Consider the following 27,622-nt stretch of genomic DNA (forward strand, 5'->3'; position numbering starts at 1 on the left):
TAAGTGGCTGACAAGTGGTGTCGTAGACTACCTTTTCTGTTCAGTTAACGTCGTTCCACTTTGATGTAGGTGGCTTTTTTTTTTTTTTACTCCTTTTTCAAAACATCCGTCTTCCCTGGCCAACATGTGGACATGACTTCAAAATGAGTGTCCCTCGTCCTCCAGATGTAGTTTGACTCCTGGTAGAAAAGCATAAGAGGCCAGACTGATTGGAGCTAACCGATATGCTATGCTAACTCAGATAACCACTCTCTACAAATGTGCTGAGCAGAAAAAGGAGCTCGGAAAGCCAGACACATCCAACCTCAAGGCAGGTGGGCGACAACAGCAGAAAAACATTTTGGGTTCTACTGTTGTCAGCGAAGAAAAGAATAAAGTAGCCGGGTCTGATGAATCTCCATTTGGGTTCAGGCTGCAGATGGCAGACTCACAGTTTGCCGTTGACAGCATGAGTCCACGTATGCAACCTGCCTCGTGTCAACAGTCCTGGAATGTTTTCTTGGCACGGTTTTGGACGTTAATAACAATCAATCATGCTTTGAATGTCACAGCCTAAATGATTATTGTGGGTGACTTCCATTTATAGTCACATTTCGCCATATTCTAATGGATACATACAGCACCATAAGGCAGTTAAGTTAAAATACATATCATCATTATCGCAAAATTATTGAAGCAAATTAGAGTGTATTTCCTCAAAGCGGAGACAGAGAATCCAACATTGATTATCTGAGTTAGCATAGCTAACTACTTCTGATTATTCGACTAAGTAATTTGGTCTGTGTATTTTCCTTCATTTGAAGTTAATGCCACAATTTTGATGATAAAAGAAATGTGTTCTATCGCAAGGTTTTTTCTCCATTTCAGCTCTTCGTTTAGACCAAAACAGAACTCAACTAAGCCGGCTCAGAATTGACTGGGGTTGTGTGACACAGTGTCAGTTCAGGTATGAGAATATCCTTTAGTTGCCTCGAGCATTCTCTTTGAGTGTTCATTTTAAATATAGTTAAACATGCAGCTACTCCGCAGATCTGTTTTTCATTAACATAGATTTATGCTGATTTTTCCAAACAACATCACAGTTACATAAATATAATTCTATCAGTGAAGTGCAGCACTGGGGAATGACAGCTGGTTGACCTGTTGTGTTTAAGAGTCACGATTAAATCACTAATTCACACTTCAGTCATCTGAAAACAGAAATAAAAAATATGTTGTATAGGTGAGCAGTGAGAGTTTGTGGCAAGAGATGTATCCTTTTTCTTAGGTCTCTTTGTGGACACAACTCTCTCCAAAACTTAGAAAACCAAGTTGTGAACACAAATCATTATAACAGAAAAGCAGCATCTAGATGGCCTAATATTGATGTAGTCCAAGAGTGACAGAGAAGATTGCTTTTAGCTTGTCTTAGAAAGGATCCTATAAGTGGAATACTTTTAATGGACCCCCTGCAGTTTCCATAGAGCCCTACAAACACATCTACAAATGACACCAGTGTACTCTCCGCTGTGTTCCTTTAGTTGTCAGCATCATTAAGCAGGTTCCTCAGAAGTGTTTAAAGAGAGGAACAATGGATAATGAAAAGGTTTCTTACAGATTTACACAAGTTTAATACACAAGAAAACCAAATGCTTCTGAACTTCAGAGGAGGCTTGTGCTGTCAACTTGATTTTTCTGCGCAGGCGATAAAACAAAATATCTGATGTATCTTTTCTGATTTATGTGTTGCAACTGCTTCTTTTGATTAGACGGACATGTAGGGTAGATATTTTATGCTGAAATACACAGTAAATGAATTAAGACGCTAATAGTTGTCAGAAATAAACTTAAAACTAAATGATCTTTTTTGTCTTTTTTGATGACATGTTTATGAAGCTGTTATTGTTGCTGTCTGCCTGCTCAATTCACCCCACAATAAGAAAAATAACTTTCCTTCCCCAATAAAACTCTGTTCAAAGAGGTCATCGCTATCATCTCTGACCCATTCAACCTCTGACTTCCAAATCTGGGATATAACCTTTAATTGAACCCCTGACTCCAAACTCACTGAAATGATGTTCATCTTCTATAACTATGTGGAATATTTCCTTGTTATGTCTATGTCCCCTCTGTCATGGTTTGTTGGTCTGTGTCAAGTTGTTTCTGGATGAATGCATCTGTATTTGTCTGTAGAAATGAATTTCCTCCCTGACATTTAAGCTCCAGGAAATATTTTGAAGACAGGAGGGTAATGCAGGTTAGCGAAGCTCTGGGGTTTCAAGAAAAAGCTCAAATCTACAAGGGAAGCTGTTTTCTGATCACTGTTGGATGGAAACACACACACTCAAGGTACAGGGTTTTCTCTGAGATTTCTGCCATCAAATATTCATACTTCGTGGAAAATCTCTGTCTTGCCATCTTCTTTCTGTCTTTCCTTTCTCTCGGTGCATGGGGCTACTGTATGGAGGTGCTCTATTTGTCATATTCTCTAGGTAACTAATTATGTCTCCCTCACTATACCCCAACACGTAGACACACATGATGTAAGGCACATGTAATGATGAAACCTAGCTGCAATCCTCACACAGCCAGCTCCATGTGAAAGGCAGCAGAGGAAACATGTTACCACTCATCACACTGCAGAGTCCCAATCTGAGTTTAGGCTTCCTGATTAAAGGACGTATTTTACTACTGATTGCACTGATGGAGGCTTCACGGACAGATACACTGCTTGTAGTAACGCCACTCTCAGAGCTCGAGGCTCATGCTATACTTGCTTTTCAACAAAGAATTGACAAGAAGCTGGATTTGAGAGGCGTTGCTCACATGTACTTTGTGTGCACCTGGAGGATAAGGTGGTAAATCCACTCTGGGTCCGACGAGGGCTGAATCACCTCAGGTTGACAACAGAATATCTTCCTTGACAACTTTAACTGCAAGCCTCTGGGTTGGCTTTTCCCTTCTCTGTGATTCACCGGAATTTGAGGGACTGCTTTGCCGGGAGATTTGCTGTCAACATCCATGCTGTGCTACTGACTGGAGAATCTCATGCTGGATATCCTGTTAACATTGATACAATGTTGTTGTTTGTCTTTTTCATTGAGCCCAAGCATAGACTGTATATAAAAATGAGGCTGATGTGGAAGTGCCCGAAGCTAAAATACCACTACTACTGGTACTACAACTACAACGACCATGCCACTCGAGGTTGGCTCCAAAAAGCTTTCCACTCCATAGACTCCTATTCAACTTCTCATAAAATTCTCAGTCAATAAAATGTGTCCATCAGTTATCTCGGTGTTGTTAGCTAAAGTTTCTCCTTTTTATTAGTTTTCTGGAGGTCCATCTGAAAATAATCCCGTCATTAATTTGAAAATAAAATCAGATTTTCTTTTGGGGCGTGTCTGTTTGATTGACAGGCCTGTGGTGCAGTCAGGTTACAGCTATCGGTGGTTGGGACGTAGCATCGCCAGGTTTCCAATCAGATCGAGTCAGATCCCTCTAACCCGTTGGCAATCTCATTGTTCAATTCTGACTTCCGGTCAGAATCCCCTTACTGTCATCGTCCATCACATGTGTGACTGGAGACATCGTCCAACTCTCAGGGAGACTATATTTTAGCTCCTACTGAAGTTCACTATTGTCTTCGGGCACTGAGCTGCAAAGAAAATTTCACTCAATGTAACAATAATGGGTTTTGTTAACCTTTAGTGAACCTTTTTTTTTATTCTTCATGCCCTTAGTATTAAAGTTTTGTGAAGTGCTTCGGTGTGTTTTGGTCAGTCTCAGTTGTTTCACAGTTAGTGATGGGGTTCAAAGTATTCACAAAAATACTAATATTAAGCCACTGAATCCAAAATGTGACCAAATAACTCCAGTATGTGTGCGCTGTACACCATCTGTGTGCATTACGGTGCCCATGCACTTCTGTCCAGATAACTAACATTATTACGGAAATCGATTCAAAACACACACTAATAAACTCAAAGTAAAGAGACTCAAAATAGCCAAATAGGAACTCTAGATAACCACTAAGAGACTCAAAATCATCCCATACTGACTCCAGAAAGCGACATAAAGAAGTAAAAGGACCTTTTACACATTGCTACCCAGAAGCCCCATGTTATATAGTCTCCCTATGGCCACAGAGCAGTTACCTATCACACCCAACTACTCTACATCCTTCTACATGTTCAGGAGGGAATACACCATTAAATATGTTGCACTGATTTCATGAAAGATTTGACAACCGGAGACAAACGTGTTGAACAGTAATCTGCTCTAAACAATGAACAGAAGGAGTTAACGTGCAATATGGTCAAAAGCACCTGCTTTTGTAAACCTTTCAGTAACCCATAGTTAATACGATGAAATGTTGGACAGTGTGGTTCTAGGGTTGTAGGAACAATTTGTGTCTTTCCTGTTCCAAACGATGTCTGCACAAAGCCGGGATCACAAGAAATCTTTTTCACAGTCTGGTTTGGAGAAACTCGATTGGCTTACACACAGTCCCGATCTCAATCTCATTCAACACCTTTGTGATCAGATGAAATGCTCACTGTGTACAAGTGCCTCACTAACGCTCGTGTATCTGAACGGGAGGACATCTCCGCAGATTCCAAAATCTACTAGAAAGTCTGAAACCAGAAGAGTCTCTGGGTGTCCACTTACTTTTGAACAGTAGTATACGTGATGAAAAGAGTAAACCCAAATGATTTGGATATGTTCCTTGTCTGTTTATGTCTTAAGATGGACCTAAACTTAATATCACATACAGAGGAATGTAAAGGATGGGACATGGTGGAACATTTGCAGGGAATGACAAGAAGAACTATTAGATTCAATGTTTGACAGGATGGTTAATTTGAACATCTTTTTCCATGTAAAGCCACGTTAAGTGGACTTGTTCTTTCTGCTGATTATGAAAGACTGCAGACACGAGCCAACCTGCAGCATGTTTCTGTGTTATTTTAGTCTGATAAGTAGACTAGAGACATGAAGTGTATCCTTGTGGAAAGCAGATAGTTATGCTGACAGTAAGCTCTGTAAAGCTTGTTCTCTTGCTCTACTTTTTACTTTCTTGCTCATTTTTTCTGGATGATGGTAAGCTTTTAAAAGCTGGAGGAAGGCTTTAGTATTTTCCGGTTACAAAGATGAAGCCGTCTGCCAATATGAGGCCAGTACTTCGTTTTTTAGATGAATCTGATTGCAAAACTTACCAAACAGTCCAGTTTTATTATATTAAAGCAAGAGACATAGTCAGTCAGGAAGGTGAGAAAATGAAAGTCAAATTGTCTGAGAGCAAAGTGGAATAAAGGCAGCTGTGAGATGTGATGTCTCCTCTATAAAGAAAATGTCATAAAAATAAGAGAAAGAGAGTTGCAAATGAAATATTTCATCCTTGTGACACATTTCTACATATGTTACAGAGTATTTGATGATATAATTTCAAGACAGGCTGTCCACCATGTGACAAGTCTCAGTCAATTTAGCTGCTTAAATATGGAACCACAATTAGCCGATAACCTCCAAAGGTTACTTTTATTAAGTGGTCGTCAAAGTTGTCAAAGTGGGGCAGTTTGACAGACTAAAATTATTCCAACTGCTGGCTTTCAGGTGAAGCAGTATGACTACTATTACACAAATATAAGGATAGCTGAAGAGCTCATTCTGATTCTATACTAAATCTGAAAAATCACACATGAATCTTCTGTTTTTGGATGGAAACGTATCATTTAAACTGTAAACCAAAAATCCATTTCAGCAAATTTACGTAAATAATGGTCAGCAATTTCTATCATGTCCTGTCAATCAAATGTGAAAAATTGTCAAAGAGAGGAGCGTGAGTGCCTGACAGGGATTCACTCAGGCATCACACAAATTAATCTTTCCACAATCCATAAAAAGAAGGTTACATAACTGTACATATCAATACGAAATATCTGAGAAGGATCAATTTGAAGATAATTACAGTAAGTCATGTCTTTAGTTATGTAATGAAGCAAATGATTTATTCCCTCTCATTATGTCTGTAATGAGCACTATTACTCAATGCATGTCATTATGTAATGTCAGGTACATTCGACTGAGAATATGGGTTGAATACATGTGAATGAGATGGGGAATAATGAAAGCAGGTTAAGGAATCAGTTTAAAGTGTAAAGCTCTGTTCAATTTAAAGCTGAGAACAGGTAACAGAGTAGTAGTAGACATAATATACTGGGACCATCCCTTCACCAAGTACAGTGCACACAGGTTTCAGCCACACAAGGAAACAGATCGGATCACACCAGGCTACGTTCTCCCATTACTCCAGGACCCTGTTCTGACTTATTATGAGTGTTTGTAACTGTGCAAAAGGGTTGGCAAGGACACTCTGACTGTTCTGCAGTTACCCAGGTCAAGTGTGCAGTTTGCGTTTTGACACATTCTTCTAGTAACCATCATTACATTTTGTTGGTTCAGACCAGACAGTAAAGCTGTTGTTGTCCCTGGTTCGTGGTTTAATGAGTCCAAACCTAATGGCTTCGCTGTGTATGAAATTCTAGAGCCTTATAACTTCAAACGAGGGCTATTATTTTAAAATTACAAAAGAAGTCGCAGCGCTCGGTCGACCATTGGTGGCTTGTTGATATGAACTCAAGACAATGTCCAGAGTAGCAGGTATGGACATTATGAGAGGTTGTCCTTTCACACATGCGTGTGCAGGAGGCACGATAGAAACATCATCAACAAACTCATGCACATAAATTGGAAATTACACAGATTTTGCACCAGTCCAACTGAAATGGGCATTTGGTTTGCAGAAGGTCTGCAGAGTCACTGACATCTTTTAAATATCTTCTTAAAATATACTTTTATTGGAGAGCCTTTGCTGATTTTAGTTGACTTTAGTGATCAACAATTATTTATTTTATATCCTGTTTTAATTTGTTTTTATAATTGTTTTAACCTTGTTAAGGCTTGTTAGAATTCACTTGTTGTTTTGTTTTAATAGCTTACTTTATGTGAAGCACTTTGTGACTGCAGTTTAGAAAAGTTCTATACAAATAAAGTTCATTATCATTATTATTTGTGTTCTCACATTCAGGTTCTCCACGTAAAATCCAACCTTTTTTTCTCTCAGGGTTCCTCATGTTTAGTAAGATTTATTCACATAGCTGAGCTCCACCCAAACCCACTGAATAAGATTGTTTTATGTGAGTAATGACAAACCGATACGCAACACACATTTTGTATCACAAGAGCTTAAATTCAGCAGCATGTGCGTTTTTGTTTCTGTATGCATTTCTTTACGTTTTTATTTGACGAAGCACAATTCTGTCATAGAAAACATCCATCCATCCATTATCTATATCCGCTTTATCCTCATAGAAAACATAACAATGTTTATTACTTACTTTATTGTTCTTATTTTTCTGTCCATCCACATATGACTGCATCATATCACTTCCCTTCACATTCCCTCCGTCTGTATTTCACATGCATGTGCTGCGCGTTCAGTCTTCTCTACAGTTAATGAGATGCTGACGCTGCATGGAATCAACTAGAGAGGTGGATGCTGGAGTGCTTCCACTTTAGTTCACTCTCATGGAGTCATTTGAATGTGCATCTGTCAGTCTTGTTCTGGAGTTAGGTTTCAGCGGTGTAACTTTGTCTCAGTGACTCACTTTACAGCTCTGGCGCCGCTGTTGTCATGTTTCATGAAGGGCGGAGCTCAACCTCTGCTACACTGTCACTGACACAGGTGAGGGAGAGCGAGGGGAGATCGATTAACGAGTTGATAGCGTCGTTCAAGTTGAAAAATTATAAAATGGGTCACAAAAAATACTTCGGCGGTTGTCAATATACCTGGCACAAGTAAGATCATGTGTGGGAAACACTACTTAAAAAACGGGTAACGAGCTACTGCCAGCATGTGAGCAACAGGTTGGAGACCCCTGATCTCGATAGATAGAAAGCAGCTTTCAGCATTCATTCAGGCAAACAACCGTGACTCAGTCATGCAGCATTTGGCTGACCAATGATGTAACGCACTCACTCACTCACTCACTCACTCACTCACTCACTCACTCACTCACTCACTCACTCATTCACTCAATTGAATGGCCAGTGGGAAGGATGATTTGGGAAAGTAATACCATGACTGATAATGTTACACGAAAGTGGAGACTGATTAAGTTGTAGTGTGAGCAAAAAACATCTATTAGGTCTTATGATTTATTGCATAATAATATCTAGAAAGATGGGAATATTTTTTAAAGTGTATGTTTGTATTTTCCAAACGGGGCTAAACAGGATTATAATGATAATTAATACAAATATGAATACATTATATATATGTATATATATACATATATTGTTCCAATCCTATTTAGTGCGGCATAGACACAGCTGGAAGCCATACGTCCTTGCCTCCGTGAGTGTGTGCGTAGCATATAGAGCTGTAAAGATGTCATCTGAGAATGGAGTGATTAGCACAACAAAGATTTCCGACCCAACTCATCTTATTCGTGCACACAGACACGTGCAAAATAGCCTCTATTTTCTCATCGAGACTCCAGCTTGGCTTTCTATTACCTGACAGGTGAGGGGGTGAAATGACGGAATCTTGATTTAGCTTCTGCTATGTCCTGTATCTGTGCTGCATGTCTGTATATAAGTGTGTCTGTCATGACATTTTCTTGCTATCCATCAAAGAAAAAGTTGGCAGAATACTGTTGGTGTGACTGCACGTTTAATATTTATCAGAGCATGTGTGTTCAAGAATACAAATGTGAACCCATAACCCTGAACAGCAGAGACTGCTGACAGTGGAAAGTGTATAGAAGCTCAAATCATTCAGTGAACTCAACTGTAATTTTGCTGCAGCGGATTTTTAAAGACTGTTGGTCTAAACAGGACTTTGATGAGGATTTATGATGTAGTGATGTGGATTTGTAGATCCTAACTGATGTTTTTGATCAACAGTATTTTTTTCTTCTCCTCAGAATAACCTCCAAAGCATCAATGGTTCATCAACATTTACATATTGATGAACTATTGAAGTAGACTAAATGTGCAATCGATCCACCCTAATCATCCTGTTACAGATAGCTGACCAATGTAGATATCAGACATTTTGATGAAGCAGGGGAGGTACATGGTCTGCACTCATTTAGCACTTTTTTCTTCAGCAGTCTTATAAAGTGATTACCTCGCAGGCACCGATTCACACACACACACAGTCACACAACAATAACAACAGAGCTGCCTTGCAACAAGCTCACCCACCATTGGGAACAACCTGGGGTTCAGTGTCTTGCCCAAGTACACTTTGGCATGTGAGGGGAGATTGGGCATTGCACCACCAACCTTATTGTATTAGTTAGTGAGCAACTAAGCCACAGCTGCCCCATTAATGTGGATGGCCACATTGGCCTGTTTGGATCAGTTACATGTAAATGTATTCCAGATAAATGTCATTGAGTTTCAGGGGTGTAAGCTATAACTTTGGTTTTATCTTTAGTTGAAATCAATCTATATTACACATTAATGCACAACATCTATTGACCAAAGTGATGCACAACATGAGACAGAATTAAAACAAATTGAGCAATAATAACAAATTAAAAAAACAATTAAAAGAAAGGACAATATTAAGTAAAAACAACCCCAAATATATAAAGGAATAGTCTGCATGTATAACTGTTGTATGGTGTTTTTTGAGACCTGCCCAAGCGGACTACACTACTTACGAAGCATTATTCCAAGTCACTGGTTTGGTGACTCCAAAGAGCCATAATTGTACACATTGGTCACCATGGGAGCCATGGTGGAGCTGAGTGGAAATACCTACGTCAGTCAGATCAGATTAGATTAGAAAGATAACATCTTTAAGTATTAAAATCTTCATCTTTAAACAATAGATTTAACACTGTAAAAGTTGTGATGTTATTCTTTCTCTCACTACACTTTTGCTTCTGTTTTTGGTCTCCACCATCTACTGAGCAAATATGTGATTTTCTACAACAAATTGAAACATGGAATTAGCAAGGAGGTGGTTAGAGGAAGAACAGGAAACAGGAAGGACAGGTGGATTTAGTTAAACAGTGGAGACAAAGTAAAGCCAGTTTACATGTACAAACTAAAGGGAAACTGGAGTGGAGTGTGAGGATGGCAAAAGCAAGACTACAATTAGGAGAGAAAAAAACAGCCATCGATCAAGACGGGACAGGAAGTTCAAGGATGAGGCTAGGTGTGTGTGTGTGTGTGTGTGTGTGTGTGTGTGTGTGTGTGTGTGTGTGTGTGTGTGTGTGTGTGTGTGATATATCCTCTCCCTATAGGCCACAGAGCTCCATTGTGTTCCAAGAACTATTACAAACACATTAATGAGCTACATTGTTGCATTGGCTGACATGTTCCTTTATTACCATGAACACACTCCTTTAAATCCCTGTTGATTAAATGTGGATCCATCCGCCAGTGAAAATAGTCCCAACAAATGCACTGCAGTCCGCAGCAGGCAGAAGATGGACTTTTTCAGTAAGTATCAGACAATGTCAGCCTTCATGGGACCTCCTCCGCTCTGTCTTAACACTTTACTCCCATGCCCTGATGAATCCTCTTACTCAAATTATTCCTCCTGCTAATACTGGCCATGAAGCGATCCGAGTGTGATTACACTGAAAGAAATCAAACACTGAGTCCACATTTGACATTACAGCTCCTGTTAATATGAGGCCTCTGGAGGCTGACTTGGGAAATCAAGTTCTGTCAAGTTACAATATTTTTTTTTAGCACAAATTGCCTCTTTGTCCCTCCATGGACACTGTGTCTTTGTTGAGCTGTGGCAGACTAACATGCCAGTTAGTTGCTGAGCCAGAAGTCTTCACCAAACTGGCAGGACCACCTAATTTCACTAAGACTCATTATATTCAGCTGAATGTATGTTTGTACAGAGTTTGCACAGAAGACTGTGGACATTGTCTTCCATTTCTGACGCCGATGTCAGTTTGCAAATGTATGTCCAGTAAGAAGAGTTGAAATAATTACTATTATACAACAAGTAGTTCCGACCCAGAGATTTGATTGGTCAACTGTACATTTGGAACGTGCTCATAAGAGCATAACAGCACACCCTGCTCATCACTAGAAATATCACTCCACCTTCTCAATGGGAATGAATAATTGGATTTGAATTTCATATAATATGCAGTATCATGTTATTTTGACTTGTTATAGGTGTATATGTGACCAATTTGGTGAAATCAGATCTTTTTTGTCGCTCCGAACACCCGTAACCGTAACACCACGGATAGTTGTGCACTTAAAATCCTATCGCTGTGTTGTGCCTCATCTCCTACCATATTGTTTGGTTTGTAGGAGGTTTGCAGCCCCTTATTAGACCAGTGGTGGTACATTTGTGAGGAATGTGAATTGGTCATTAAATCTGTCAGTAGACATGTCTCAAAGTATGATCTAAGACCACCAAAGGTGTTCCCCACATTGCTAACTTTATTCTGAACCAGTCAAAAATGGAATTTTTTTGAGAGAGGAAATATCAGAGGACAGGGCCGATTATTAAGAAGGATATAGGTGCCAAGCGAAATGAGAGAGGGACCTAAACATGAAACAAAACAGGGATGAAGAAGGAAGGCTGGAATGAAGGAAAGCAATCAAAAAAGAGAGGACGGTCAAAGAAGGGGATGGGAATACTGAGCAGGAGGAACGATACAAGATGAGATGAAAACAAAACAGGTAAAGAAATGAGGAGAGGATGAGGGAGGTGGACAGAGCAGAAGAAAAGAAGAGGGAATTGTGGGAAAGGAGAATAGCAGGCGAGGAGGTGCAGAGCAGACGAAGGAGGAGTGATAGGGAGATGCTGTTAATTCGCAGTTCAGAGAGATTTTTTAGTTTGACACACTCGGCAGGAGGCCTTTGACTGGTGCTGCCTTTGAACTACAGTACACACACACACACACACACAAGCTCACGGTCGACCAAGGATAATGTTGGCTTGGAGGTGAAACAACAGAGAGAAAAAGATGGAAAGAACAGCATAAATGCAGAGAATCACCGATCCTTATTTGGGTATTAAATTCTGTTCGTTCATGTTGTCTGTAAATGTCACACTGATGGCCCCACTGCTTTCTACATACACAGAAATAATTTCCCAATGATCATAGTATTTTGAGATGCTGAATACTGGTTGAGGACAATTCTTAACTCCGCATGGGGACACTGCCGATTCACAGATATCTGTCATGCGTCCATTCCTCCACCTTTCAGTCCTTGTAAACCCTTCCATTCCTGTTTTCCACCATTTGTTCCCAGCGTGTTCCTGCATCCCTACATCACATGATCGACACAGCTACCCATTAGCACACCCTAGCATAGATGCCAGCCTCATTCCCTCTTTTCTCTCTGCCAGGTAGCTAGTGTTTATCCACGCATGATGTAGTGCTCTTAGCCACGATGCTACAATCGCTTCACAACCCAGCGCTGTTCCTGGTAAAGCACGCTGCAGGCAATAAATCCCTGAAACTAGTTTATCTTTACACATTTCATGGTACCATGTTTGTTGATTTTCTACTGCTGATTGGTCTGTCAGAAATTAGTGGGTGGGTGTTATCTAATATGAGGCTGTCGGGAGGGTGAACTGTGAAGTAGTGAGAAACTGCTTTTAATGAATTTGAGATGGACAATGAATAAAAAAAAAAGCTTTGACTCGTGAGTATTTTAGCTTCATGTGTGTTTCAGTTCATTTCTGTCAACATATAAATTCAGACAAACTGTGAATCATCCGTGCATTGGTTGGCAAAGTGTAAAATAGACACACCGGTCCTCCACAGCAGAATGTGAAATAGTTATGCTTTGGCCTGTCTTGGTGTGACATTTACACGGTCCGAAAGCATTAAACTTACACGCATGTAGAAGTCATCTGACGCAGGATCATTTTCACAGTACTAGGAGGCATGAGGGGTCGCAGACAGCCATGAGGTTTGAATCCAGGAGGCAAAGTTTTTGTTCAGTTGTTTTTTTGTTTTTCTAACCCCAACCATGCTCTTTCTCCTAACCCAAACCATGTGCTCATTTAGTAACCCCAACCACGTGTTTTAGCTATAAGTTGCATTTTCTTGTAAATCACATGGCTCTTTGCATTCATTAGGTTTAATTTTCGTCCACTACAGGAAAATGTGTAACTGTCACGCCGAGAAAGGCAGAAGCGTGGCTATTTCACGTTTTGTTCTGATAGAGGATTGGGTAATGTACTAGAGAACACCAGGGCGGGGCTCTCACTGTGTCTCAGGTAGCATCACGTTCTGTTTGTGGTCTGTTCGTAGCTGAAATAGCCACAAGGTTTAATGTTAATTCACTGAGACGCACCAACAAATTCTTTCTCTTGTTCTCACTGTGCGTGACACACAGGAGCTATTGCACACGATGCAAACACGAAGGCTTGATAATACCGGAACAATAAACAATGAACAGTCATACAGACTATCAATTCGGGAACGAGAGCAAATCGAGCAACAGTTAAAAGGGTTTCTAAGCTTGTTGCTGGTAAGGCAGTGTGGAGCAGCACTAAAGATGAAAAACACAGCTTATGCCAGCGTGGATTTCTCTCTCACTCTCTTGTTGACATATTAGGAGCACTGGTTATCTTGATCAGTCTCTTGATAACCTGTTTCTTGCCCTTATATCTGTTTTATGTGTTTTTTTTTTTTTTTTTAACAAATCCCCTGTCATGACTGTTTAATTCGTATTATTTTCATCTGATTTTCCTGCACCTCCTCCTGTCTCTGCATGTCTGCTTCCTGATCTCTTCATTCTCTCTCCTGCCTTTCTCAGATCTCCTCCTTTGTCCCATTGCTTGACATTAAAGCAGCAGTGCTGTGAGCAGTACGTGTGTGCGTGATTGCATGTGAATATCATAGAACGGAGACTTGTGTTTGTGACTGTTTTATACAAAAGGATGGGGGCTGAGAGAGCTCTCGGGGACAAAAGAAAGCACATCAAAAACGGACAAAATACAAGCAAATGAAGAAACTTTAGTCACTCACATCCAGTACAAAGGAAACACTACAAATTCAACCGTTTTCAAGTTTGAAGTCGGGACAAAAAACTGATGAACAGTAGAAATTGGATAATAGCAGCATTCAGGTGTATTTTTTAAATTCCCTTTCCAAAAGCAACATTTAATTTGTCATTGCTAAAGTAAGCTGCTAATCTTAGCATGGCTGATGTTCCTACACTAGAAACCTATCTTCCATGAACAAGAGTCACACATTATCATGCTGGGTCACATACGAGGGTGGATCAGTTCAGAGACTACTCATGTTGTGAACCACACACAGCACAGTGACGTGTCCCAAGCAGGGGGAAGCTATAACCTTTGTGAGTATTGCCTCACCAGCATCAACATTACACGTTTGAGGAAGCACTTTAAATTTAGTTTTCCATACTCAGGAAATCGGCAACAGAGACACTTGACATGTTTCAAAAAGCCAATGGCAAAGAAGAAATGTGCCTGGGGAGGTATTTGAGTCACATTAATTGTTTCTGAGGAACACACGCTACTGTTTAAATCGGAAACTGGGGCAGCAGGTCAGGAACAACCAGGTAGGTTTTCTTTGACATCTGCAGGGTTGCGCACTGTGAATTCATCCCCGAGGGTTAGATTGTCAACACTGACCTGAAACTGTGGCACGGTGGCACTTGGGTTCTCCAACATGATTGCCATGTTTCTCACCCAAAACTTGAAATACTTTCTAACAAAGGTTACAGCTTCCCCCTGCTCCTGGCACGTCACAATGCTGCACACCGTTCATGCACAACAGAAGCAGCCTCAGAACTGTTTGATGCACCTTGTATCGTCCTAATCAGGACTGACACACTCGCTACCAATTTACACAGGATGCGGACGCAAGTTAGGGCTCCGTCACGGCTATCAAAAACAGTGTGTGTCCACACGCCCCACATGAGTTCAGGTATGGCTTCATGTTTGGATTTGCCAGGTGTTTTATACATAAAAAAAATGACACATTTGACAAAGGGAGAGAAGACAACAAGGAGGAGGAGGCATTTGGGATGCTGCAGTGGAGGCAGATACGCAGATACACAGAAATGAAGAAAGTGCAGCTGTTTTAAGATGTAAAGATTAAAAAAAGAGAAGATGCCAGAGATACAGTCTGTCTGTAGGCTACAAACTCTGAAAAGCAGTTTAGCTGTTTAAATCAAATATGTAGCTTTGGAATGAAATTCCTTTTTACATTCAAAACAGTTGCTAGATGGTCAGGGACTAACACTGTCAGTCAAAACAGTTTATTTGTTTCTATTTACACCCATATTTTCAAAAAAGTTTTGGAAAAATTTAGACACAAACAAAATGTGATGATATGCAAATCACAGAGCACATTGGTCTTCATCAGTGCTGTTAATAGATGAACTGCTTTGGGAGCTTTAAGTGTGTGTAATTTACTTCCGCTCACTCCTCAACATTGTTCCAGCACCTGATATCAATACATTGCAAGAGCGTTCTTTGTTCCCTTTGACATTTAATCAATGATGAAATTGCAAATTTAGTTTTGAGGAAAATTATCACCTGATATGCCAAACGTGATGCCCCCAGAACCCTTAACGCTCACAGCTGAGACCATTGAGGCTGCTCCATCCTCAGCTGAGGTGAGTGTCTCTGAAAATGATTTGATGAATTTGGCTGTGACACATCTTCTAAATACCTTTTCATCCTACTTCACCACTGCACCACACTGCGCTAAAGATGCAATTGTGTCTGCTTTTACTAAATTACCAAAACAGTTGGCCAAACCTACATACGCTCTCAGCGCATTTTATTTAGACCTGCGTTTGCACTGCACCTAGACTGACAAAAATAAAGGCACCTATAGTTCCCTCTGGTGCACGGAAGTTCATTACCAGAAATGAACAATTAACTGCACCTGAGATTACAGCCCACATCAGTGCTTCCCAAAGTAGCAGAAACATCCAGTGTTGGCGATGAGACTGTGGGAATCAGGCCTTCCTGGTGGAACTGCTGCAAAGAAACCGCTACTGAGTGAGACCAAGAAGAAAAACGGCTTGAACCAAAAAACACAAGGAATGGACTTCAGGACATTGAAAATAAAGTTGAGATTTTTGTTTAAGTCGCTGTGTCTTAGTGAGACGCAGAGAAAAAAAATGGATGCCATCTGCATGTGTGGTTTACTCTGTTGGAGTGAAGAAAAAGCAGCTGGTGAGTGCCCAGCATATGTGGGAACTCCTTCAAGACTGACAACAGAGGGAGAACCTCCTGAATTTGTGAGAAAAGGAGTAGCCAAACTGTTGAGCAGCTGGAATCCTATATCAGGCAAGAATGGGACAATATTGCACTTCCAAAACTCCGGCAACGGGTCTCCTCAGTTCCCAGACATTTACAGGAGGTTGTAAAAAGAAGAAGTGATGAAAAACAGTGGTAAACATGCCCCTGTCCCAGCAGATACATGTTGCTGGCATCAAATTCAAAATAAGGATTTTTTTTTTTTTTTTTTTTTTTTTTTTTATAGAACAATGCAAATTCTGAGTTTCAGCATTTGATGTTGTCTTTGGTCTTTTTGCAATTAAATATGGTTTTAATGATTTGCAAATCGTTACATTCTGTTTGTATTTACATTTACATTATATGAATTTTTGGGGAAATGGGGTTGTATATATATATATATGCACAGTAAAACCCCCCCAAAAAAACAATCAAATCAGCCTATCACCTTCCCTTCCTTTTTTTTTTTTTTTTTTGTGTGTGTTGATGTTTTCAGTTTTGAAATGAAAATGTTGGGTGTGTCTAAACTTCTGACTGGTACTGTATGCACGGTCAACTTTGAAAACAGTGAAATGTAGTGTGTGTGTGTGTGTGTGTGTGTGTGTGTGTGTGTGTGTGTGTGTGTGTGTGTGTGTGTGTGTGTGTGTATGTGTGTGTACAAGTGGATGCCCCAGGGCAGGCGGGGAACGGATCGAAGGATCACACCAGAGAATGTACTGATAAAAAAAAAACTGTGGCAGGAAGAAGCAGGTTGATTGAAAGAAGGAGATGTTTTTTTTTTTTTAATGTATTAGCGCCTTTGTAATGAAAGTGCATTGATCTTTGTTCATCAATATTCTACAGATCAGCAGAGGGCCGGGTGAAGCATAGGTAACACAGTGGGATACACAAACACATTTGTGTAACCACACTTCTAAGGGCCCTCCATTGAGTGCATGCCTTCCTTGGCCCAGTTGGAGTTGGATTAGGGAGAATACATTATCGCTTGATGAGGCTTTAGACATAACCAATCAAATCAGCCTATTCCCTTCCCTTTAAAAGCACTGCACTCTCCGCCACTGTGCTCTGATGATTTGGTGGCAGAACTGAAGCATTCACGTCCATCACCGATTCTCCCCTCTGAGGAAATGGATGTCTCCGTACACAGAACAAGCAAATATACAGTGCTCTCCATTAAAGCAGTTCAGGAGGAGATAACACATTTGGTTAATTTGTTCTGCTCTGGACCTCGGAGAACAGTTACACAGTACAGGAAATAGCACAATGATAATAGATGTTTCAATGACAGTAGATGAGGAAGAGATAATAATTTTTAACAAAAATCTGCATCTCATGAAGCCAAACATTGGTATTAATTAAATGTCAAAGTGAACAAAGAACACTCATCCAATATAGTGAAATCAGGAGCTGGAACAATGTTGAGGCGTCAGCAGAACTGAATGACCCGCACTTGATAGTGTCAATGCAATTTATTTATTGACAACACTGATGGAAAGCAATGTGCTTTAAACGTTGCTGATGTTGTGCTGTTAATAAATAAACTGCATCCGGAGATTTGACAGTGACAGATTTATTTTCCAATCATTAGTGTCTGCCTCTGTGGTCTTACACAGCTGCTAGATCACTAAACCAGATGAGTACATGAGAAGGCTTTTCAATTGTTACCCCTTGATGTGTTGCAGTTCATTTGTAGTTATCCCCAGCTGCCTTATATATTTTATGGCTGAGATTGGATACTGGTCATGACACGGGCCGACGTCCTGATTCACATCCAATTCAATAAACAAGAGTCATCTTAATTTTTCATATGATTAACTAAATCTGAAGGTTGCATTTAAAACTATTATTTTAATTCATTAATTCAATAATTAACCCCCTGTTGCATGTGAATATACAAAAGCTGCAATTTGCTGCAATCAAATGACTTTACTGAGCAGAATGTAAAAGGAATGCTAAGAAAAGTATATATCTGACTATAAATAGGAAATAAATAATAAAGTTTTGAAATTTAACCTGGAATTTGATTAAAAACGTTGGTCTTATGATGTGATACATGATTTAGTTTTATGGCAAATGAAAAGGGATAATTAACATGACTGTCCCTCATTTTATATTTCTCTCTCCCTCACGCACAATTGTGCAGACAAATTCTTAAGTGAGACAAGAAGCCTTCTGTACATGCATTCAGACTAACATTAATCTCTACCATGGCACTTTGCACAGTTTAAGAGAGATACTGTCATGAGAATGAAGGTGTGTGTGTGTGTGTGTGTGTGTGTGTGTGTGTGTGTGTGTGTGTGTGTGTGTGTGTGTGTGTGTGTGTGTGTGTGTGTGTGTGTGTGTGTGTTGGGGGGGGGGGTGACTGAGAGACAAAGAGAAAACATTGCCACTCACTCCTTTCATTAAACCCTTGTGTGATTGGCTGCTGTGTATCTAAGAGGGGCAGGAATGAGTCTTCCAAAAAACAACCAATCCCTGCGCTGGACAAAAACACTGCAACAATCTCATTGGCTGTCCTAACAACCAATTCAACTTCTCTGCCCATATATGGATGTGTAGTAACACGGTCATCATGAAGTCCCCGCAGGCATCTCACTGACTCTTTGAACTGTTTTCTTCTTTTTTTTTCTTTCTTTCTTAGAATATGAAACACAATAAGGAATCCATCATTTAAAGTGTGTGTTCTGTTTTAAGCTCAGAGCAGTGCGCTGGGCGGATTGCATCAATATGGCAATTACCCAACCCTAAAAGAACAGCAATCATGAACACTGCAGTGAAAACTATTTCTCTTTTTAAGTTTGAAGGTCAAGTTTTCAGGTTTCAGTTTTCAGACACTGTCAAAGATTTCAGCTGTCTGCTTCTATTAATCAGTAGAATGTGTTAAATACACACGAGTCAGAGTTTCCAGATTTTAGGGCAATTATATCTATTGTTGCTTCATTTTCCTTTTTCATGAGAATAAATTCCCCTTGAGAAATTGTTTTACCCTATGAGCCTCAGAAGTAAACAAAAAAACAAGTCTTTCCTTTTCTGCTTCTGTCATTGTTACATCCGTGTGCACAGTATCGTCAAGAACAGAAGATCTAAACCAGGGGTGTCAAACTCATTTTAGTTAAGGGGCCACATACTGCCCACTTTGATCTCAAGTGGGCCAGACCAGTAAAATCATAGCATAATAACGCATACATAACGACAATATTTCTCTTTGTTTAAATCATTGGTGAAGGTTTTTGGATGATAAACCCTGTTTTAAGGTCTTTCTACAATAAACTAGAAACATAAAGACCAAATACTCAGACATCAGCCCACTGTTTATCTGCCCCGGCTCTCCTCTGCAGACTCCGTCGCTTTGTGACGCGTTTGACGTCAAACGCGTCACAAAGCGAGCAGCGAGCGCGGCTGCCTGTGGCACCGAGCGCTTCTTCCTCCGGAGCAGACGTCGCATTTACGCTGTTTTTGAAGCAATTACTGGATCGATTAAAAAAAAATAACAAAACGTTTGTACTCATAAACCTCCATATTCTCATAGAAATGCAATTTATGTCTTTCTGTAATTTTCACACTTAGCAAAGTCATCCGGCGGGCCGAGCTGGACCCCCTGGCTGGCCGGATCCGGCCAGCGGGCCGTATGTTTGACACCCCTGATCTAAGCAACAACATTAGGGTTGGAGTTCTGCAGCACTTTATCAAAGCCAAACAAATCGAGTTGTCCTCCTCAAAGCTCTCATACATTTTATTTAGTTTAACTTTAATCAACTTTTAGTAACTAATAGTCAACTATAATTAGCTACAAGTTATGATCTTATAATATTAAATTAACATAAACAAGAAACTGGCCTAAATAACAATCACAAACTAATGCGCCGACCTGAAAATGAGACGAGCATTGAAAAGATCTGAACATACTAACTTTTAAAGTTATTGTACTTGAACTGATTGATCATAATAAAGGATCCTCATTCACAAAATATAATTGTGATGCATAAAAAGTTGAAGTGGGAGTCTCCAGTCTGTTAACCTACAAAACAGTTCAGTCCTCAAGGTTCATCTCTACGTGAGAAGCTGCATGTTTTCAGAACAGGTCTGATAAAAAAAAAAAATTACAAGGAAACATGAATGACTCAATAAGAAATTAATTTTCAATCGCAAACAGATCCAAAATGGAACCCAACTGTCGATAAAATGGTCTTTAATCATATCTAAACACATTTCTAGTGTCCAAAATCCAGCTGCCCAGAACTTCTCCCAGTAGTGGTGTGGGATGCTATTTTGTGAGTGACACAGACTATCAGAAGTCCCTCTAATAAGATGTTCTAAAATGTGTTTTCAGCAGAGTTAAAGTGCCTGCGGGATGGCGGCGCTTTGATCTCAGTCAGCTGCTGGCGAACCTGTGACAGGATGATGTGTTAGATTGTGTTGAGACTGACACCGAGGCAAAGCAAGCAGCACAAATCAGCCAAGAATGACGAGTGAGCGGAACCAGCTTTAAAAATCATACATTTACTGTTATTTCTATAAAACAAACATGCTAATTAATAACTAATAACAGACAGACTAATCACGAACAGATAAGCTGCGAGTGTTGTGTTGCCCGTCAGATGTCCTCAGCATGTTTTGTCCTCAAACTTCATCTATTTCATCACAAGCTTTGGGTGAGTGACCGAGATGATGCACCGTGAACAAAACAATTAAGATGATGTTCTCAGTCCACCTGAGTGACACTTTTAGTTTGTGTAACTGGGAACGGTTCTACTACAAAAAAAAGCACAAGTAAACGGAGTGACCAAACACTGCGTCTACTCTCCGTGATGAATCGAACTGCATTTGTGTTACAGCCATCTTTCAAACCTGCAAGAAGCCTTTTCTCACACCAACCGATGATTTCAGATGTGACATACAGTATAAGAGAATGGTAACCCCTGCTTTGAATTAAGTGGCCATCTAATCATGGGTTTGTGGTATGAAAGAAAAGAAAAAAAAGGCAAAAGCTGTAAATATCTAAATTGTACGTTATAAATGTTATAAAACACTCTTAAACCACAAAGGTAAATCACCAAATACTCACAAACAAAATGGAAACGATGACTAAAAGTAATTAAAGTGGGTTTTATAAAAAAATAAAATAAAGAAATGGCTAATTACCAAAGTTTTTTTTTTTTTTAAGAAAAGCACCAAAATCTCTCCAGAATCAACCTGTTTAACATGAGAAAGGGACTTGATAGCACCATGATGTGGTTCCTTCGTACCAATCAACCTGCGATGGTGCGAGGCAGCGCCCTTTCGTCAGTGTCGACGGCTGCTGCAGGCTGAGGACTGGTGACAGCGGTAATCAGTCAACTAGTAGACATGACAGCCTTAATCAAGGCAATGAGCGGGTGGCAGGAGCGCTCACTATTTGAAAATCAACACCGAGTCCATTTGTACGTCTCAATCGCTGACTGTGATGCATATAAATAACTCGCACGGCCCATTAGACTCATCACACATCGCGCGCCGACAGAAACACACCAGGTTACACACACACGCACACAAAAATGCCGAGAGAGCGACTCACTCCGCCGGCTCGCAGAGTTGTCAGAGTGAATTACCTGCATGTCAAAATGGAACAGATAAATTGTCGGGAGAGCGCAGCAAATTGACTCGGTCAAGGCTGTAGATCTATTGTTGTAGTGCCGACAAGGACACACAGATAAAATCACTCTCACACACATACAAACGCTTCCTCTGTTTCCCTTCTGCTGTTTCCAGTTGGACAAAATACTAAATTGTCAAAGTCAGTTAGTTTAAGTAGCTATTAAAAAATAATATTTCCATCATTTAAAAAACAAAAGACATATACTCAAAACTACTGTGAGAAAATGCCACATGAACAGGAAATCGTTTTTTGAGTTCCTGTTAAAAGTTGGAGCTCTACCACAGAACGTTTACTCAGGAGAGACTCATTTCTGCTTTTGAAGTCAAAAATAGCTTTTTATAATTGATAACTACCCCAGAATAACATCATTTTAAAAACAACTATTTTAAGGTTTTGGGAAGTAAATGTGTCTCGACTATGGACATTGACATATTCATACGTACGTAAGCATGTTTAAATGAAACAAAGCAAGTATTTTTGAACGGTTCTAATTGGCTTTGAGATGGATCTCCTTCCTTCGAGCTTCTCTCTGATTTCACTCTCTACTACTAAAAATTGTTAGTTATAGTACATGTCAACACTTTTTTTGTTATGTACATTTCCCGTATCACTTCAGTTGCATTTGGAGCATTTTCCCATCACTCTATGCATAAATAAATCATGTTGAAGTACTGCAGCAAGCTGAAACTTGCTTGAAACACAGCACACGGCAACTGAGTCACTTGTATCCTTGAAGGACGATGATGTATTGACGTGTTAGTTAAATCTCTGCTTGAAGAGTTAACAACGAATCAAACTAAATTAAGTTCCTTGAAGTTGATTTTCTTTGAAACTCAACAGACATGTTGGGAATCAACTGTATCAATGTGTTTAAGATGGCTATTAAAAAGGTATCTGTCTGTCTAAAACCAGCTTTGCAGCACATCCAAATCAAATGTTTGAAACCTTAGTCACTCATAGCTTTTTCATGTTTTCTCTTAATTTGAATTTAGAAAAGCTTGATATAAGTCGAAGCCATAATCAGCTCTCACCACCTTTCTTCACTTTTTTTCCCTCTTTTTGTTTCTCTCCTCTAATCTTTCTTTTTATGTCAGCAACAAAGTTGTCTCGAACATAGTAGTCTGGAAAAGTGCAAAGAAATGATCCTACTGTTCCACTTCTCTGGTTGTGGTGTATCTTTCTGGGCCCCATCACTGCTCATTACCATGTTTAATCACCACATAACCTTACTTAACTGCCAGCATAACTGCCTGGCTGCTCTGTGTGTGATTGTGTTATTCAAAATCTTTAAAGAGCTTAATTTTTTTTTAGTCGTAACTTCAGCCAGTTCACAAAGCTGCACTGTGTAAATTAACATAAATGATATGAAATGAAAGCAAGTGGAGTCACTTAATGCATGTGGCTCGTTGAGTTACCTGCAATTAGCTCTATAATTACACCTGCGGTGGCTCTATCTACACCATATGAAAAGTGATGGGTAATTTACTCCAATTTGTTAGCAGAATTACAGTAAAGTCATGACAGAAATGTAGAGCTCAAATCTTGACCACCAGTTAACAAACAATGTAAATAACCTTTACACTCTCTCAACATCGACAAAAATCAAACTAACAAAAACAATGTAAATGTGTTGAAAAGTTAAATTCACACCATAAACTTGGTTGATGACATCATTCAGAGCATTTACACTGAGATAATTGGAAAATTAGCTTACTTATTGCTCATCATTTGATTTAAATTACCATCTATGCGAACAACAGTAACCAACAATTGATTAGACACATCAATAAGTATGATAAGTTCATTTAAAGGTCCAAAATATTGAACTTTTCCACTGGTTTTTGTTGTTGTCTTGAAATACTTTAGAAGATATTTTTATGTTTTTAGGTACCAGAAACCATCTCACCACAGCTTTACATCCTTTACATCTCCTAAAGCTTCTCGCTGGAGCTCCACAACGAAAAGGCTGTTCTGTGTCTGTCTCTAAGGTGCATTGAGATCAGCGACCCGCTCCTCTGATTGGCTGTGAACGCACACTCAGACCAATCACAGGTTTTTGTGTTTTCTTTTAGATGATAAGATAATAATAAAATGAGATAATACATATAAAAAAAAAAATTAAAAAAAAATTCAAGGCAGACATACTTTTGTATGTTCTATACAACATGTACAAGGCTTCAAGTGCTTCAATCAGTGTCTGTTGTAGGATTATATACAAAAGCGTTGAAGAGGTTTCCTGTTCTCTCTCTCCACAGACCCTCCCTCAGCTGACCGAGCTGCACGACATCTTCAGCGATTGATTCCAAAAAGAGTTGATTGGTCAGTAGGTGGTGTTTTTAAACATTTGTGTACATCTCAGACATTACCTGCTCCACAGCAGGTAAGGTGTAAGGCATGAATTATCATGGAGATGTATCCTGGTAAGAAGTGAACCACCTTCGTAGTCCCGAGAACCCCCGAGTTAAAAATGAAGTTACCTCGCTAACCGTAAACCCTGCGTTGTAGTAAAGACCTCTGGACCCGTCACAGCAGGTCTCGCTCTGCTGTTCATCCAGCTTTAAAAAATAAGATGAGGACCCGACACTGTACATTTGTTTGACAGTGTCTGACAGAGGATTTCCAGGGCTGTGTGTGAGTTGGTAATGCTGTGTTACTGATGGAGATGGAGCTCGGGTTCAAGCAGGGAAGGATTTGAATGTCAGGAGGTGGAGCCGAGCTCCGGTGTGCCCCAGCCAATTTAATCCCCGGCTGTAACCATGCTAACAGGGTTAGCTTTTAAAGCTACAAACGGTGTAAGTTTAATGAATCCCGTACTATGTGTTAACTCATACGAAACATTCTTTATCGACCGTCTTCAGCCGGGAGCTGTGGCTTCTTTACTCATGCTGCATGGCTCAATTGACCGGTCACCACGTGGAGCCCGAGCCCCTCCTCGTTCTGTCCACTGAGAATCCCATTTTGTTTATTGAAACCTGATCATTTTCTCCTTCATGCTGACTAACAGATAGAAAGGCAGCTTTAGTGTGTGTGGTTATAAAATGGAAACTCCATTGCTAGCTTTAACATTTAATTTTAATTGATTGTTGCAATTTTCTATGTTTCATTTTTTTTTTTTTTTATTGATTTAGTTCATGCCTGAAAACACAGTTACAATGAAGCTTCTGAAGTCTGTGTTTTTTATGTTTCTTCTAATTGACAGTAGGAATTATGGCCACTACTGGATGTTTACACGTTTCAAAATAAATAACAAAAAAGTAATTTTACACATTACAAAAATGACCCCCAAAACATACAACTGTACATTCTCTGCATCTTTACAATCCAGCAACAAAACACAACTTTGTATCAATAAACTTTATTTGGGGTTTTTGCGTAACAAACACATTCAAAGTGCTCTGTTGTTACAAAATTACATACAAATCATTTTTTTCATTTACACAATATGTAATCTACTGTACAAATGTCATGGAGTCCTTGAGTTTGTGTTGCTTTAAGACATCTTTTCCCATCCCCAGACTTTCCTGCACCAGCACTGACTCTGAGAACACAGCGAGCCTCCCCTCCATGTTGGATGATGAATGTTGGCTAAGTTGTCCCTGTGCTCTCCTGTATAACCAGCCTCTCTGCCTCTCCAGACACTTCTCTATAAATGCCGACCCACTGGGCTAATTTAATAAAAGCCTTTTCTATGTTACCACGGAGACACACCAGGTAATTACACCCACAGCCTGGCCCGTATGCACATGTTATAATGGGATACAGAATTGATCTGAGCGTGCAGAGGGGTTGCCACGGGAGACGGATGGCCACCACAAAGTGTCTTGTCTCCCGTGGCCGTGGAAACGGAAGGCAAATGAGTGCATTAACGAGGCGCCTGCTAACAACAACTTCCACGCACACAAACATGCAACTAAAAGGACATTTTAGCTCATTTAGTCTGTGATCAAATAGCCAGATTAGCACGAGATGAGACTTCTCTCCGTCTCCTCTCTGACACCTGTTCAAACAGCAGCTGCTTCGTTTCAATCCTCGAGTCAACACTCTCAGTCAATTGTTCGGCCTTTTAGGTGCGAAGAGAAAGAATGAAGCAATTGAAAGGAGCAATAGGGAATGCAAGGAAGGATCCTGCTGCAACCTTTTAAAGCCTTCATTTAAAACTCTAGTGTGTTTTTAAGTTGTTTCATTATTAAGACGAGGTGGAGAGAGCAAGAGAGGATGTGTGTGCTATTTCATTATTAGTAGGGGAAGAGGGAGCGGGGTGAAGAGCAGGAATTGTCCAAAGACTTTTAATTGGATTGCTAAAGCACTTTCTTAATTGAGTTCTGTATTCTTGCTAATATAAAAGTGTACATCTTTATGTTGTGTTGTGCTAACACACACACAGGCACGCACACCGACGGTTTCCCACCTAAATTGAACCCAGGGGGTCAGGGATAGCAAGAGAAGATGAGATTTGATGAGTCGAACGCCGGACGCTTCAGCAAAAATTCAATTTAGACGCCCTTAGATTGACTGGTTAATTTCTAACAGCTTACCTATAATAGCTTTCCTTACTGTCGCCTTAATTAAGTTCTCACATTAATGCTTTAGCTGGGGATCGGCACTCTTTAGAACCTGTTAACTCACATTTCCCTGGTGGTCAGAACACACACATACACACACACACACACACACACACACACACACACACACGAGGTGAGGGGAAGTGGAGAAATTAAAAACAAAATCTGCATCTCAGCGACCACACACATGCACACACACGCGCACACATACACACACACAAACACACACACACACATGCACACACACACAAACACAAACACACGCACTTGACAAGGTAAAGGGGCCCCCAGGAGCTGCACCTGAAAACACAAACAGCCAAGCTCATCTAATGTCATCCCTCTGAGATTAAGGCTGCACACACAGATGTTCTCCAGCTGTGACATGCGAGGAAATATGGCCACTCACAGAGTTGCAATCATGGAGCAAATTTATTCCAAATTGTTTTTCATTTATGCTCCGCCTGTTTTTTTCCTTGCTAGAAAGTGAGCAGGGAGAAAACGCTGACACGGAGAGTTCATTTTCTCCTCTCCTACCTGTAGGCTATACAAGGAGCATCTGCCACAGCATGCTAAAACATGAAATTCAATCTTGTAACGTGGTTGGAGTGGTTTCCTCGCTCCACTGCGTAGATCTGAGTCAGGAAAGTAAAAAAAGGCAGCGTATCCAGCCGGTTCTGGCAGGTTAAAATAAAGTCTGAATGTAAAATAGACTCAATTGAATTCCAATTGGTTTCACTGAAGGAGAGTGCAGATCCTATTTGGAACCTGTTGGCGAGGCGTATTAACTTGGTATTACCACTCTACACTTAAGTGTATGAACTGATCAAGTGGATTTAATGAGTTTAGCTCTTGTCTCTCCCCGCTGAGAGGCTCTGCTCGGGTTAGACATGTCTGTAAACACAGGAGAACCTGTTTCTACAAAGGTGTGATGATCTAATATGATCTGCCTTCAGCTGGATGTTGTCAGGCTTATAGCTTCCATTTGAACATTGTCTGCAGCGAAAGGTTGAACTACATATAATACGTTTGAGTTAACCTACATGTACGGTGACTGTAAATAGTACTTTTCTATACATTTTGTTTTAAGCCTCAATAAAAAGTCATAATGTAATGTTATGCAGTTCTGATACTCATCGAGTTCTATCCCAC

Source organism: Embiotoca jacksoni, unplaced genomic scaffold (genome assembly GCF_022577435.1).
Source record: "Embiotoca jacksoni isolate LCO1_2020_lvr unplaced genomic scaffold, fEmbJac1.0.p SCAF_4, whole genome shotgun sequence".
NCBI classification, from domain to species: Eukaryota; Metazoa; Chordata; class Actinopteri; family Embiotocidae; genus Embiotoca; species Embiotoca jacksoni.